General features: G+C 40.2%; 1 protein-coding gene across 2 annotated transcripts in view; it reads left to right on the top strand.

Annotated features, from left to right (window-relative positions):
- The first annotated feature begins 14,704 nt into the window (after positions 1-14,704).
- The window catches only part of LOC121449992 (amine sulfotransferase-like), a 37,868-nt gene continuing 37,789 nt past the window's right edge, over positions 14,705-14,783 (top strand). For both annotated transcript variants that reach the window (XM_041654649.1, XM_041654646.1), the window contains exon 1: positions 14,705-14,775. The gene's annotated coding sequence lies outside the window, so the exon portion shown is untranslated. The remainder of the gene's footprint in view (positions 14,776-14,783) is intronic.

Raw genomic sequence — 14,783 nt, 5'->3', positions numbered from 1 at the left:
AATTTTGCCTACTTCCCATAGCCAAAAGGATAATTTTATGTTTTTCCTTGGGTTCACCTTCTTATTTAGCTTCTTTAGGTTCACCTATTGTAGACTCCCTGACCCTTATTTATGGCTAGAAACCAATTATGAGTGAGTACATCCCATGTTCATCTTTTTGGGTCTGGGTTACCTCACTCAGAATAGTGTTCTCTATTTCCATCCATTTGCATAGAATATTCGAGAAGTCATTGTTTTTTTACCGCAGCATAGTACTCTAATGTGTATATATTCCACACTTTCCTCTACCATTCTTCCATAAAGGGCATCCAGGTTGTTTCCAGTTTCTGGCTATGACAAATAATACTGCTATGAACATAGTTGAACAAATGCTTTTGTCATATGATAGGGCATCTCTTCGGTATATTCCCAAGAGTGGTATGGCTGGGTCTAGGGGTAGGTTGATGCCGAATTTCGTGAGAAAACGAAACACTGATTTCCAAAGTGGTTGCACAAGATTGCATTCCCACCAGCAATGGATGAGGGTGCCCCTTCCTCCAAGCTTCTCCAGCAAAGGCTATCATTGGTGTTTTTGATTTTAGCCATTCTGACAGGAGTACAAAACAAAATTTTCCAGGATAAAAACAAATTTAAACAATACGTAGCCACAAATCCAGCCTTACAGAAAGTAATAGAAGGAAAATCACTAACCAAGAAGTCCAACAATAACTCAGACATTTAGCGAACCTTCACCAACATAACTCAAAGAAGGAAAACACACAAACTCTACTACTAAAAAAGTGACTGGTGTTAACAACCACTGGTCATTAATATCACTTAATGTCAATGGACTCAACTCACCTATAAAAAGGCACAGGCTAAGAGATTGGATAAGAAAACAGGATCCAACATTCTCTGTTTACAAGAAACACACCTAAGCCACAAAGACAGGCACCTACTCAGAGTAAAGGGCTGGGAAAAGGCTTATCAAGCAAATGGACCTAAGAAACAAGCAGGTGTGGCAATACTAATTTCTAACAATGTTGACTTCAAACGTAAGTCAATCAGAAGAGATGGAGAGGGACATTTTATACTCATGTCAGGAACAATTCATCAGGATGAAGTCTCAATCCTGAATATCTATGCCCCTAATATAAAAGCACCCACTTACGTAAAAGAAAATTTGCTAAAACTCAAGCCAGTCATCAAACCGCACACACTAATAGTAGGAGACTTCAACACTCCTCTCTCACCAATGGAAAGGTCAATCAGACAGAAACCTAACAGGAAAATAAGAGAATTAATGGAGGTAATGAAGCAAATGGACTTAACAGACATCTATAGAACATTCCACCCAAATAGGAAAGAATATACCTTCTTCTCTGCAGTTCATGGAACCATCTCGAAAATTGACCACATACTCGGCAACAAAGCAAACTTCCAGAGTTACAAAAAATATTAGTAACCACCTGTGTCTTATAGGATCACCATGGATTAAAGTTAGAATTCAACAACAAGGCTACCTCCAGAAAGCCTACAATCACATGGAAACTGAACAGTCAACTGCTGAACCACACCTGGATCAAGGAAGAAATAAAGAAAGAAATTAAAGTCTTCCTGGAATTCAATGAAAAGAAAGAAACAACATACTCAAACTTATGGGACACTATGAAAGCAGTGCTAAGAGGAAAGTTCATAGCACTAAGTGCCCAGTTAAAGAAAACAGAGAAAGCACACGTTGGAGACTTAACAGCCCACCTGAAAGCTCTAGAAAAAAAAAAGAAGCAGACTCAGCTAGGAGGAGTAGAAGACTGGAAATAATCAAACTGAGGATTGAAATCAACAAAATAGAAACACAGAAAACAATCCAAAGAATCAATGAAACAAAAAGCTGGTTCCTGGAAAAAATAATCAAGATTGATAAACCCCTATCCAAACTAATCAAACGGCAGAGAGAGAATTTGCAAATTAATAAGATCAGAAATGAAAAGGGGAACATAACCACAGACACAGAGGAAATTCAGAGAATCATTGTATCTTACTACAAAAGCTTATATGCCACAAAACTGGAAAATGTAAAGGAAATGGACACTTTTTTAGATAAATACCATATACCAAAGTTAAACAAGGATCAGGTGAACAATTTAAATAGACCTGTTAGTCGTGAAGAATTAGAAGCTGTTATCAAAAATCTCCCTACCAAAAAAAGCCCAGGACCAGATGGTTTCAATGCAGAATTCTACCAGAGCTTCCAAGAAGACCTAATACCTATACTCCTTAATGTATTTCACAATATATAAACAGAAGAGTCATTGCCAAATTCCTTTATGAAGCTACAGTTACTCTGATACCAAAACCACACAAAGACTCAACCAAGAAAGAGAATTACAGGTCAATCTCACTCATGCACCTCGACACAAAAATCCACCACAAAATACTGGCAAACCGAATCCAAGAACACATTAGAAAAATTATCCATTATGATCAAGTAGGCTTCATTCCAGAGATGCAGGGCTGGTTCAACATACGAAAATCTATCAATGTAATCCAGCATGTAAATAAACTGAAAGAAAAAAAACCATATGATCATTTCATTAGATGCTGAAAAGGCATTTGACAAAATTCAACATCCCTTTATGATAAAAGTATTTTAGAGATTAGGGATACAAGGGACATACCTAAATATAATAAAAGCTATATACAGCAAGCTGACAGCTAACATCAAATTAAACGGAGAGAAACTCAAAGCCATGCCACTAAAATCAGGAACACGACAAGGCTGTCCACTCTCTCCATACCTCTTCAATATAGTGCTTGAAGTTCTAGCAATAGCAATAAGACAACATAATGGGATCAAGGGGATTCGAATTGGAATGGAAGAAGTTAAACTATTGTTATTTGCAGATGATATGATAGTGTATTGAACCATTTTTTAATGAGATAATATTGACAACAAAATTAATCCTAGATTAAATAAAGGGATGTAGAAGGAAAATCACACAAGCCTTGCAGAATATCTTCTGTGGTATAAGAAAAATAATTATTGAACTCTTGGGTTTTAGCAGGTTGTTTGGTTGCTTTTCAGACTTTACCTCTCATAAGGCATTTGCAATGAATAGGAGTAGATGTAATAAATGCAATCAGCCACCAGGTGTTGTACTTGCAGCCACATGGTTGAGAGAAAGTAGCAGCAGTGAACAGCAATTGTTGCTTTCCTAGGTACTTAAAAATATTCTTTGTTTAACAAATTAAGAGCAGTTAATGAGGTGATCAACTGATTCCAAGACTTGGATCCCAGGATAAAGAGAAAACCCAAAGTTTTCCATCAGTGTGTGTTGTTTATTTTGTGCACCACAGAGATATCAGGGAGCAGCATATGGGCTGGTGTGTAATGCACAGAGAGGCAGCATGTGGGTCATGAGCTGGGGAACACTGAGCAGCAGCCTGATACATCTGAGAGCCAGCTAGAGCTGTGGACAGGAGAGTCAGTACCCAATGTGCCATGCAGGTGGTGGACTAATCACAAAATATGTGGACTGTTCCCCATGTTTGGGCACCAAATGATGGCAGAAGATAGAAAACAATTCCACACTAGTTTGGAATTACACATAATAAATGGTAATTTATTTAGGGAATGCTCACAGATCTCCATCCTAAATCACAATCCTCTGTACGAATGAGGAACAGGAACTGAATCTAGCTGCAGAAGTGAGAACCAGAAGAAAGAAAGTGAGCTTACACTTTACAGCTACATTTGTACTATAAGACACCATGCTCAAAGGTTATTGGCTGAAGGAGCTAAAGGATCTCCCACAGAAGAACAATGTTCCCAACCTTAGAAAATAGGCATTTATTTTTTGATGTGGGAGTGTCATATATCAATCTGTTGATTTCATTGGTTAAGCAATAAAGAAACTGCTTGGCCCTGATAGGTTAAAACATAGGTGGGAGGAGTAAACAGAACAGAATGCTGGGAGGAAGAGGAAGTGAGCTCAGAGACTCCATGCTCCCCTCTCCCCGGCAGACTCAGGAAGCTCAGCCCCAGGATGGACGTAGGTTAGAATCTTTCCCGGTAACACTGATCTTACACAGATTATTAGAGATGGGTTGATTGTGATATGATAATTAGCCTGTAAGGGCTAGAGTTAATAGGCCAAGCAGTGTTTAAAAGAATACAGTGTCAAGGTAATTATTTGGAGGCATAAGCTAGCAGGCGGCCAGGGTGCTGGGGACGCAGCCCCGCCGCTCCTATTACTACAGAATGGTGCCAAACGTGGGGCCCGAACCCACGACCCTGAGATTAAGAATCTCATGCTCTACCGACTGAGAGACGCATTTTCAGACTGTGCAGTGCTCTGCCTGTCGGATTTGGCTGTAACTTGGATGAAAAGAATTTCTGTGCTGCACTCTCAGTCTCAGAATTAAAGTGCTGAGTGCCGCTCCTACCTGGCGGCCCCAGAGCTAGCACAAAATGGTACATCCTCAATTTTGAAATTGTCCTGACTCAGCAGCAGAAAAAAAACTGTGTTGTTTTAAAATGCCAGCTTTCTGGGCCATCCTGCAGGGCAAATTCTGACTGTTTGAGTCAGGAGGGCCAGCTACAGAGAGAGGACTTGAGTGTTGTCTGTTGCAGCTTGTTTGATGGCAAGGACCTTGAAACACTGTAGCCTTGTGGCACTGAATGCCGCTCTGGCCGGTACCTCAGCCACAAGGTTGGAATGGCAGAAAGCTAAGGAATGGGCTACATTTAGCTGGCAAAACCACGGCTTTAGTCCTACTGAGATTGCTTGGTAAATTAAAGACTCATGTGGTCAGAAAAACAGAGAGAGATACAGTAAAGAGAGCGTCAAAGACAAAGAAAATATTTAAATGATTTACAGTGTTAAAAATATATGCAGACTAAAAGTTAAAGTTCTTAAGGTAAAAATACAAAAAATAAGTAAGAAAGAGAGTAGTTGGGTGTGGTAGTACACACCTTTAATACCAACACTTGGGAGGCAGAGGGAGATTGACCTCTGTGACTTCAAGGTGTGGTAGCACACGCCTTTAATCCCAGTGCCTAGAAGGCAGAGACAAACAGATCTCTGTGAGTTCAAGGTGTAGTAGCATACACCTTTAATCCTAATGCCTGGGAGGCAGAGACAGGCGGATCTCTGAGAGTTCAAGGACAGCCTGGTCTACAGAGTTACTTCAGGTCAAAGATACAGAGAACCTGTCTCAAAAAGCAAAAAAAATAAAAGTAAAAATAAACAAAATAGAGGTTAAAATAAAGTGCACAAAGATGGAAAATACACAGAGAATTTTGATACTGTATGCTATTATGCTCTGTTTGAATTGTTTGAATGCTGAGGAAGGAGCAACTGCTGCTAAAAGATATTTGTTGATAAATGCTGCTAAACTATCCAACATAGATATTTTGAAAAGCCTTGACTTTGAAATTTGGATCTAAGGACATGATGCTTTGGAAAGGAGTTTCTTATTTTGTTTTCACAGAGGGTGAGAGTCTGTGGATTTCTTCTATCCGAATATGGTATGATGGACCACGCCCTCCTGAAAGGTTGCTCTGAACACCCTCAAAAAAATGCTTCACTCAACTGCCAACTGAGATGACCCTGGCACACAGGTTATCCCATGAAAGATATGATTAACAGCGCCCCCATTCAGCAGGAAGAAGTTTGGAGAAAAAAACTGCACCCATGCTTCCAAATATTGCTTATAAATGTTCCTTTACATTTAAAGGGGGATATGATATAGGTATGAATATTTTACATTGACATGGATTTTGCTTTAGTGATATAAATTTAAGGTATATATATATGTGTGTCTGATCTTGATTAAGGTATTGTGATTGTGTAGTTCACTTAAAATGTAATATATATAGCTTGTTAATAGATAATCATAATAGTCAAGCTTGTAGTCATGTTAGTTAAGATTTTCTAGATGTACATAGATACATTTTAGATAGGCATTCTTCATATTTTTCAAAGATTAAAGAATATGGCATTTTAAATGTTTTAATAACTTAGTGTTTTTCATGACAATGAGACACTCTGCTCCTGGCAGCACCAATCTACTTCAAGAGGAAGATGGGCATCGAAGAGGATCCTTATGGAGTTTGATAGCCATGTGGGCAAGAAACTGCTCTTGCCTGAACTATTGCATAAACTGGAAACAGAGAACCCGCAGAGAGAGGACTACTGAACTTGCCTAAAGGTGAGATGATATTTCGGGGATCCTGATTCATGAAGGAGTCTGCAAGACATTCTGCAGGACACAACAGATACTGACTGAACTGACTTTGAATTTTCCTGCTTCATGGAAATGTCTACTGGATGCTATGGGCCTGTAGGCCGAAGATGGATGCCCCATGGTACAGAGAAACTTTGGGTGACTGTACAGGCAGCAAGATGTCTCTGTCATTTCTAGAGTTTTGGATTTCTTGTTTCCTTGGGTAGTATTATATCTTTCTGGAGTCTTTGATGGAGTTAAAGATATATAGATAGTTATAGTTTTCCTTAGTTATAGAAAAAGATAAAATAGATGTAAATATTGTAACTTTTACTTGATAACTGTTTTGTTATATGTAATTCTGCTATGTTAAAGTTAAAGCCTTTTTTTTGTTTAAACAGAAAAAGGGGAAGTGATGTGGGAGTGGCATATATCAATCTGTTGATTTCATTGGTTAAGCAATAAAGAAACTGCTTGGCCCTGATAGGTTAAAACATAGGTGGGAGGAGTAAACAGAACAGAATGCTGGGAGGAAGAAGAAGTGAGCTCAGAGATGCCATGCTCCCCTGTCCCAGGCAGACGCAAGAAGCTCAGACCCAGGATGGACGTAGGCTAGAATCTTTCCCGGTAAGACTGATCCTACACAGATTATTAGAGATGGGTTTATTGGGATATGATAATTAGCCTGTAAGGGCTAGAGTTAATGGGCCAAGCAGTGTTTAAAAGAATACAGTGTCAAGGTAATTATTTGGAGGCATACGCTAGCAGGCGGCCGGGGTTCTGAGAACACAGCCCCACCGCTCCTATTACTACAATTTTTTTGTATTTCAAAAATTATTTTTTTTGATGGTGACTATGGATTTATTTTTTTTATTGAGAAAAGGAGAAAAAAACATAAACAAAAAACAAGTTTCCACCTCCTCCCAGCCTCCGATTTCCCTCCCCCTCCTTCCCTTCTCCCCCTCCTTCTACCCTTCTCCCCCTCCCCCCACTCCTCTCCCCCTCCCTCTCCAGTCCAGAGAGCAGTCCGTGTTCCCTGCCCTGTGGTAAGTCCTAGATCCTCCCCCCTCCGTCCATATCTAGGAAGGTGAACATCCAAACTGGCTAGGCTCCCACAAAGCCAGAACATGAAGTAGGATCAAAACCCCGTGCCATTGTCCTTGGCGTCTCATCAGCCCTCATTGTTCGCCATGTTCAGAGAGTCCAGTTTTATCCCATGCTTTTTCAGTCACAGTCCAGAGGGCCTTGGTGAGCTCCCAGTAGATCAGCTCCACTGTCTCAGTGGGTGGGTGTACCCCTCGTGGTCCCGACTTCTTTGCTCATGTTCTCCCTCCTTCTGCTCCTCATTGGGACCTTGGGAGCTCAGTCCAGTGCTCCAGTGTGGGTCTCTGTCTCTATCTCTATCCATCACCAGATGAAGGTTCTATGATGATATGCAAGATATTCGTCAGTATTGCTCTAGGATAGGGTCATTTCAGGTTCCCTATCCTCAGCTGCCCAAGGAACTAACTGGGAACCTCATCTTGGGCACTTGGGAGGCCCTCTAGGGTCAAGTCTCTTGCCCACCCTAAAGTGGCTCCCTTAACTAAGAATTGTGGTTCTGTGCTCTCCTATCCACCCTTCCTTTATCCCAATCCTCCTGTTTCCCCAAGTCCCCCCTCCTTCCCTTCTACCTTTTCTCTCTCCATCTCCCCTTACCCCCATCCCACACCACCCCCCAGATCCCAGTTTTCTCCCCGGCAATTTGGTCTACTTCCCTTAGCCAAGAGAATAACTATATGTTTTTCTTTGGGTTCACCTTCTTACTTAGCTTCTTTAGGTTCACCTATGGTAGACTCCGTGACCCTTATTTATGGCTAGAAACCAATTATGAGTGAGTACATCCCATGTTCATCTTTTTGGGTCTGGGCCACCTCACTTGGGATAGTGTTTTCTATTTCCATCCATTTGCATGGAAAATTCGAGAAGTCATTGTTTTTTACTGCAGTGTAGTACTCTAGTGTGTATATATGCCATACTTTCTTCATCCATTCTTCCATTGAAGGGCATCCAGGTTGTTTCCAGGTTCTGGCAATTACAAATAATACTGCTATGAACATAGTTGAATGGACACTTTTTTAGATAAATACCATTTACCAAAATTAAACCAGGACCAGGTGAACAATCTAAACAGACCTGTCAGTTGCGAAGAATTAGAAGCTGTTATCAAAAACCTCCCTACCAAAAAAAGCCCAGGACCAGATGGTTTCAATGCGGAATTCTACCAGAACTTCCAAGAAGACCTAATACCTATACTCCTTAATGTATTCCACAATATAGAAACAGAAGGGTCTGTAGTATTAAGGGCGGCGGCGGGGCTGCATCCCCAACACCCCAGCCGCCTGCCCGGCTAGCTTATGCCCCGAAATAATTACACGGACACTGTATTCTTTTAAACACTGCTTGGCCCATTCTCTTCTAGGCTAATTCTCACATATTAATTTAGCCCATTTCCAATCATCTGTGTATGGCACCCCAAGGTGCGCTTACCAGGAAGATTCTAGCCTATGTCCATCCTGGGTCGGAGCTTCATCCCGTGTGTCTGCCAGGGAGCAGGGCATGGCGTCTCTCTCAGGCATCTGCTCCCGAGAGGAGAGCTGTGAGTCTCTGACCTCACTTCCTGTTCCTCCCAGCGTTCTGTTCTGTTTACTCCTCCCACCTATCCTCTAACCAATAAAATGGGCCAAGGCAGTTCCTTTATTAGCCAATGACCTTCCTCCATCAAGGGTCATTACCAAATTCCTTTTATGAAGCCACAGTTACTCTGATACCAAAACCACTCAAAGACTCAACCAGGAAAGAGAACTACAGGCCAATCTCACTCATGAATATCGACGCAAAAATCCTCAACAAAATACTGGCAAACCGAATCCAAGAACACATCCGAAAAATTATCCATTATGATCAAGTAGGCTTCATTCCTCAGATGCAGGGCTGGTTCAACGTACGAAAATCTATCAATGTAATCCAGCATGTAAATAAACTGAAAGAAAAAAAACCATATGATCATTTCATTAGATGCTGAAAAAGCATTTGACAAAATTCAACATCCCTTTATGATAAAAGTGTTGGAGTGATTAGGGATACAAGGGTCATACCTAAATATAATAAAAGCTATATACAGCAAGCCGACAGCTAACATCAAATTAAACGGAGAGAAACTCAAAGCCATCCCACTAAACTCAGGAACACAACAAGGCTGTCCACTCTCTCCATACCTCTTCAATATAGTGCTTGAAGTTCTAGCAATAGCAATAAGACAACATAAGGGGATCAAGGGGATTCGAATTGGAAAGGAAGAAGTTAAACTTTCGTTATTTGCAGATGATATGATAGTGTACATAAGCGACCCCAAAAACTCCACCAAAGAACTTTTACAGCTGATAAACAGCTTTAGTAATGCGGCAGGATACAAGATCAACTCCAAAAAATCAGTCGCCCTCTTATACACAAAGGATATGGAAGCAGAGAGGGAAATCAGAGAAGCTTCACCTTTCACGATAGCCACAAACAGCATAAAATATCTTGGGGTAAATCTAACCAAGGAAGTGAAAGATATATTTGACAAGAACTTTAAGGAATTGAAGAAAGAAATTGAAGACGATACCAAAAAATGTATGGACCTCCCTTGCTCTTTGATTGGGAGGATCAACATAGTAAAAATGGCAATTCTACCAAAGGCAATTTATAGATTCAATGCAATCCCCATCAAGATTCCATCAAAATTCTTCACAGATCTGGAATAGCCTTGAGGTGTAGAAGATTAAATTACCCTCAGATTATTTCCTATTCCCTTGTCAGGAATAGGTTTATATTAAATAGATTAAGAATCTCTTCTGGGGTCAAATTCTGTGTTTTGTGGGAACCTGAGAATCATCATTAAATTGCAGCTTATGTAGGAAAGAGAAAATAGAAGAATGGATTAAGAGATGAGAGAAGATGGTAGGATAGAACTGGGGCAAAAGCCTACTACCCTAGAAAATAAAATGCAGGTTGTATGTATTAATAAGAAAACAGGCAGGATTGGAAAAGCATTGTTAAAAAAGGGCACTTTGAGAATTTGAAAATGAATTTTTTACTCAGCAGGGTTATAAAATCACTGAGTCCTCTGTTACTACAAACTGTTTTTAATAGAAGAGATGGGCTTGATGAGCAACAGGACAGGGGCATGGGAGACAAAAGGAATAAATTTCATTTGAGCCATGGTAAATTGGAGACCACTGTGTATATACCTAAATACGTTATTTCAAATTACATTCATAAACTTGTTGCAAAGTCAGTATAGGTACAATTCGGTTAGTTTACATGTCTATCAACAATGAACCTAATATTCCTGACAAATGAAATATCCAAAATTGAATAAAATTCCCATAAGCCATACAGAATCATTATATACTGTTATATAATATTCCTGTAATAGACCTAAGCAAGACAATCAAATTGGATAGTTTAGATGAGAATATTGACATGATGACTTAATTTCTGTGAAATATTTTAAGTTATATCCATGAATATGGTCAAAGTAGAAAGTTTAATGTATATTTTAATACTCTATCACATTACTTTTGTATTGTTACTTAATCATGATTTTAGTCATATGTTCTATTATGTTGTTTATTTTACTTACTAATTAGAAGAAATGTAAAATCAGTCACAATTATTGATAGCTATTCTTTTATTGTATTTGATGAAACCTTTTTTTGTTTTTTGAGACAGGGTCTCACTGCATTGTCTTAACTAACCTAAAACTTGTTATGTAGGTCAGGCTGGCCTGAAACTTATAAAGATTCACCTGCCTCTGCCTCTTAAGTCGTGGCATTAAAGGTACACACCGTCATTCCAAGTGTGCTAAACTTTCTTAGCTTTATATACTTCAGTGAGAGTCATTTGAGTGGAAAAGTAATTTTGTTCATGCTTTCACCATCATTACATCAGAAATTGTTTGTATTTTATTTCAATTGTATTCCAATTGTATGTGTCCTGCCCCCATTGTGTATGTGTGTAGTTTTCTTGATGTATATATAGATTATATATATATATGACCCAAATATCTCATAGGACCCTGAAACCTTTCATCTCAGTGACAATTAGTGTCTAGTGTCATACAGTCAGCAATACTTAGCTAGGCTGTTGCTTTGAGTAAGCCAGCTACTATACTGATTTTCACACTTGGCATTGTAGGGCCCTCACAAACTGGATTGTTTTGCAAACACTGCTTCAGTTTGTAACACTGAGCACGTAGGAATAGCCTTGAGGTTTAGAAGATTAAATTACTCTCTGATTATGTCCTGTTCCCATGTCAGGGAAAGTTATATATTAAACAGACTAAGAATCTCTTCTGGTCTCAAATTCTGTGTTTTGTGGGAACCTGAGAATCATCATTAAATTGCACCTTATGTAGAAAAGAGAAGATGGAAGAATGGATTAAAAGATGAGAGAAGATGCTAGGACAGAACTGGGGCAAAAGCCTACTACTGTAGAAAATAAAATGCAGGTTGTTATGTACTAATAAGAAAACAGACAGGATTGGAAAGCATTGCTAAGAAAGGGCACTTTGAGAATTTGAAAATGAATGTATTTACTCAGAGCAAATAAATTCCTGCATAAAACCACTGAGTCCTCTGTTACTACAAACTGTTTATAACAGAAGAGATCGGCTTGATAAACAATGGGAGAGGGGGATGGGAGACTTTAAGGTATGAACCAGGCACAGAACCTCAGACAGCCTGGATTACCTTTTATTCAAGGAGGTCATCAAAGCACATTGTAGCTGTCGCTTTCAAATACATCTTATGTTGACTTGGTGATTTCAGTAACTGAGTAAATATGAACTTTGTTTTCCTGTGGTTGTCTGTGGTTCCTCCAGGAACAGGATAGGTTTTTACAAAAGTCAACTAGATTTTCACACAGTCGCTTTTCTCGCTACAGATCAGGGCTAGTTCTTTATATTTTCCATTTACGTGCCTTGGAGTGGCTTCAAGTCCCCGCGTACCCCACCATTTGCCTCCTGCCAGCACATGCTGTGGAAATTCAGGCCAAATGTGGGCTTACCCAGTCTGAGCCAGGTGTTCTGCAGCTTTTTTTGATTGCATTTGCCTATTCCACTGCTCTAGAGACATCTACAGATCACAATTCTGGTATTTATCTTTCAGTATTTCACTCTAAAATCCGATTTCAGATCAGCCTCATGACTCCAAGTGTGCTGCTATGCCCAGCGGGGTTGGTTTTGTAGGTGGCCTGTCACACCTACTGGCAAGTAATTTTTATTGCACTTAATTTAACCACAGGTAAGATTTAATATCCAAAACATAAATCATGTTTCTAATTTAAAAGGGTAGTATGTCAGACAACCTGTCAAGGTTTCATTAGCCTCTTTACTTACACTATGTACAAGGTTTTTTCAAGCCTTATATGATGACCCTTATACATCACCATTTTTATTTTGGGGATTAGTCTTCTCCTCAATACTTTTTTTCTTAAAAATATGGTTTGACAATAGGGCTAAGAATGAGGCACTTTTAGAAACGGTACAGTCTTTACAGACTGAAGACAAACTTCTCACAAAAGAGGATGGAAGGTGGGAAGGGTTCTAGATGCAAGCTGGGTGGGATAGGAAGAAAGAGGTAGTATGGAGGGAGTAGACGCCCTGCAGAGAGCCCAAGAAGGATAGGGGGTTGAGGAACCTCTGAGTTCCCTGACCCGGACTTGCGCCGTGGGGTCAGAAACTCACCCCAATGTTGGCTCTCCTGGTGCTGAGAGATCAGGTCTCCGTGCTGGTTGGGTAGCTAGCAAACAAAGCGCCTACCTTGCTTGGTGTAGGCAGGCTATAGAAACAAAGGAACTCCCGCCTGTTTGGGTGCCCTGAGGATTAGGACCCAGTGCCCAGACAGACTGGGCTGGGTGAGTTATGTGCCAAAAGAGGGCAGTGGGGCCGAAGTGGGGAGGGTTCTGGATGCAAGCTGGGTGGGATAGGAAGAAAGAGGCAGCATGCAGGGAGTAGAGGCCCTGCAGAGAGCCCAAGAAGCATAGGGCGCTGAGGAACCCCTGAGTTCCCTGTCCCGGGCTGGCACCACAGGGTCAGAAACTCACCCCAATGTTGGCTCTCCTGGCGCGGAGAGATCAGGTCTCCCTCCTGCAAATTTCTATAAATGATCAGAGACCAAAGCTAAAAGTGGATAAAAAATGGCATTTTTATTGAAGGCTTATTAGACACAGGTGCTACTGTAAGTATCATTACTCCAGAATCTTGTCATCTGAACTGGGCTCTTCAACGTGCAAAGGTTTAGTTCCTGGAAACTGGAACCCTATCTTGGGTAAAACAAAGCAAGAGATGGGTTGAATGCATAGGGCCAGAAGGGAGAAAAGGAAGACTGAGGCAATATATAACCTATATTAGAGTAAATTTGTGGGGTCTTGACCTAATGCAACAATGGAATACCCAGGTTAATATTCCTACAGCCCCAAAAACTTACGTTTCTGAGGAAAATATTAGAAGATATTATATTCAACAGACAAAAGCCATTTAGGCTGTACAAGAACACAAAGCATTTGATAACCATTCAGAGGTGCCTACAGCCCTACCTTTAAAATGGTTAACTGAGAAACCAATATGGTTTAAGCAGTGGCCTCTAGCTGAGGAAAGGTTGCAGGCTTTAGAATAGCTGGTACAAGAGCGACTACATGCTCAACATATAGAAGAATCTGTCAGACTAATCTATTCCATGAGAATGTTGAGCAGCAAAGACACTCCATTCAGAGTTTTTTTTTCTTCTTGGAACAATTGGCCTTTGGGCAAGGAACTGCCCATGTCTCAACAACTGATAAAGTATATGGTATCTGAAAAGGATGAGCAGGACACAAGGAAAAATTCTGTCAAATCTTGTCAAGACAGAGTAAGATGGTTCTGAAAAAAAAAAATGTCTTGCCTCTGAAAATGGTCTGTCAGTTATGCTAGGCCTTAGCCAAAGTTGGTTGCTTCAATAATGGAAAATGAGATTTTGGGTGATTGCTCAGGTAGGTAATTGTCTCCATCATAGTTTATTTGCTTTGGAAGCTGCTGGATTGTTCTTGCCTCCTCAAGTCATATTATCTCCCTTCTCAGGCCTTCCACAGGGTTCAAGATTAGGTAGCCATAGTTACTGTACTCTTATAATCTAGTCAAGCCATTTCCTATACAAGACTTAGACTTCTTAGGGTAGAATGTTTATTAAAACATGTATCATATGTTCCTTTCTTAATATTGTTTGTGCTGGTTGTAATTCTAATTATACTTGATATCTGTTCCTAGTGTATATAGTTTTGGCTCAGATTTGGAACTTTCTTATTTTAACAAAAGGGGGAGGTGCTGTGAGAGCAGATTCCACTCCTTCAGCCAATGGCCTTTAAGATACCAGCCCACTTGGGCATGATCTCTGATACTCTAAAAGCAGTTGTGAAATGTGTGCCTGCTCACTTGCTTCTGGCTCCCGCTTCTGGATCCTGGACTCTGTTCCTGTTCATGCAGAGGACTGTTGTCTAGGACAGTGATCTGTAAGTTT

This window comes from Microtus oregoni, unplaced genomic scaffold (genome assembly GCF_018167655.1).
Source record: "Microtus oregoni isolate MIOR12 unplaced genomic scaffold, Mior012 000006F_ref0000085, whole genome shotgun sequence".
NCBI classification, from domain to species: Eukaryota; Metazoa; Chordata; class Mammalia; order Rodentia; family Cricetidae; genus Microtus; species Microtus oregoni.
This window is presented reverse-complemented; position numbering and strand designations above follow the sequence as displayed.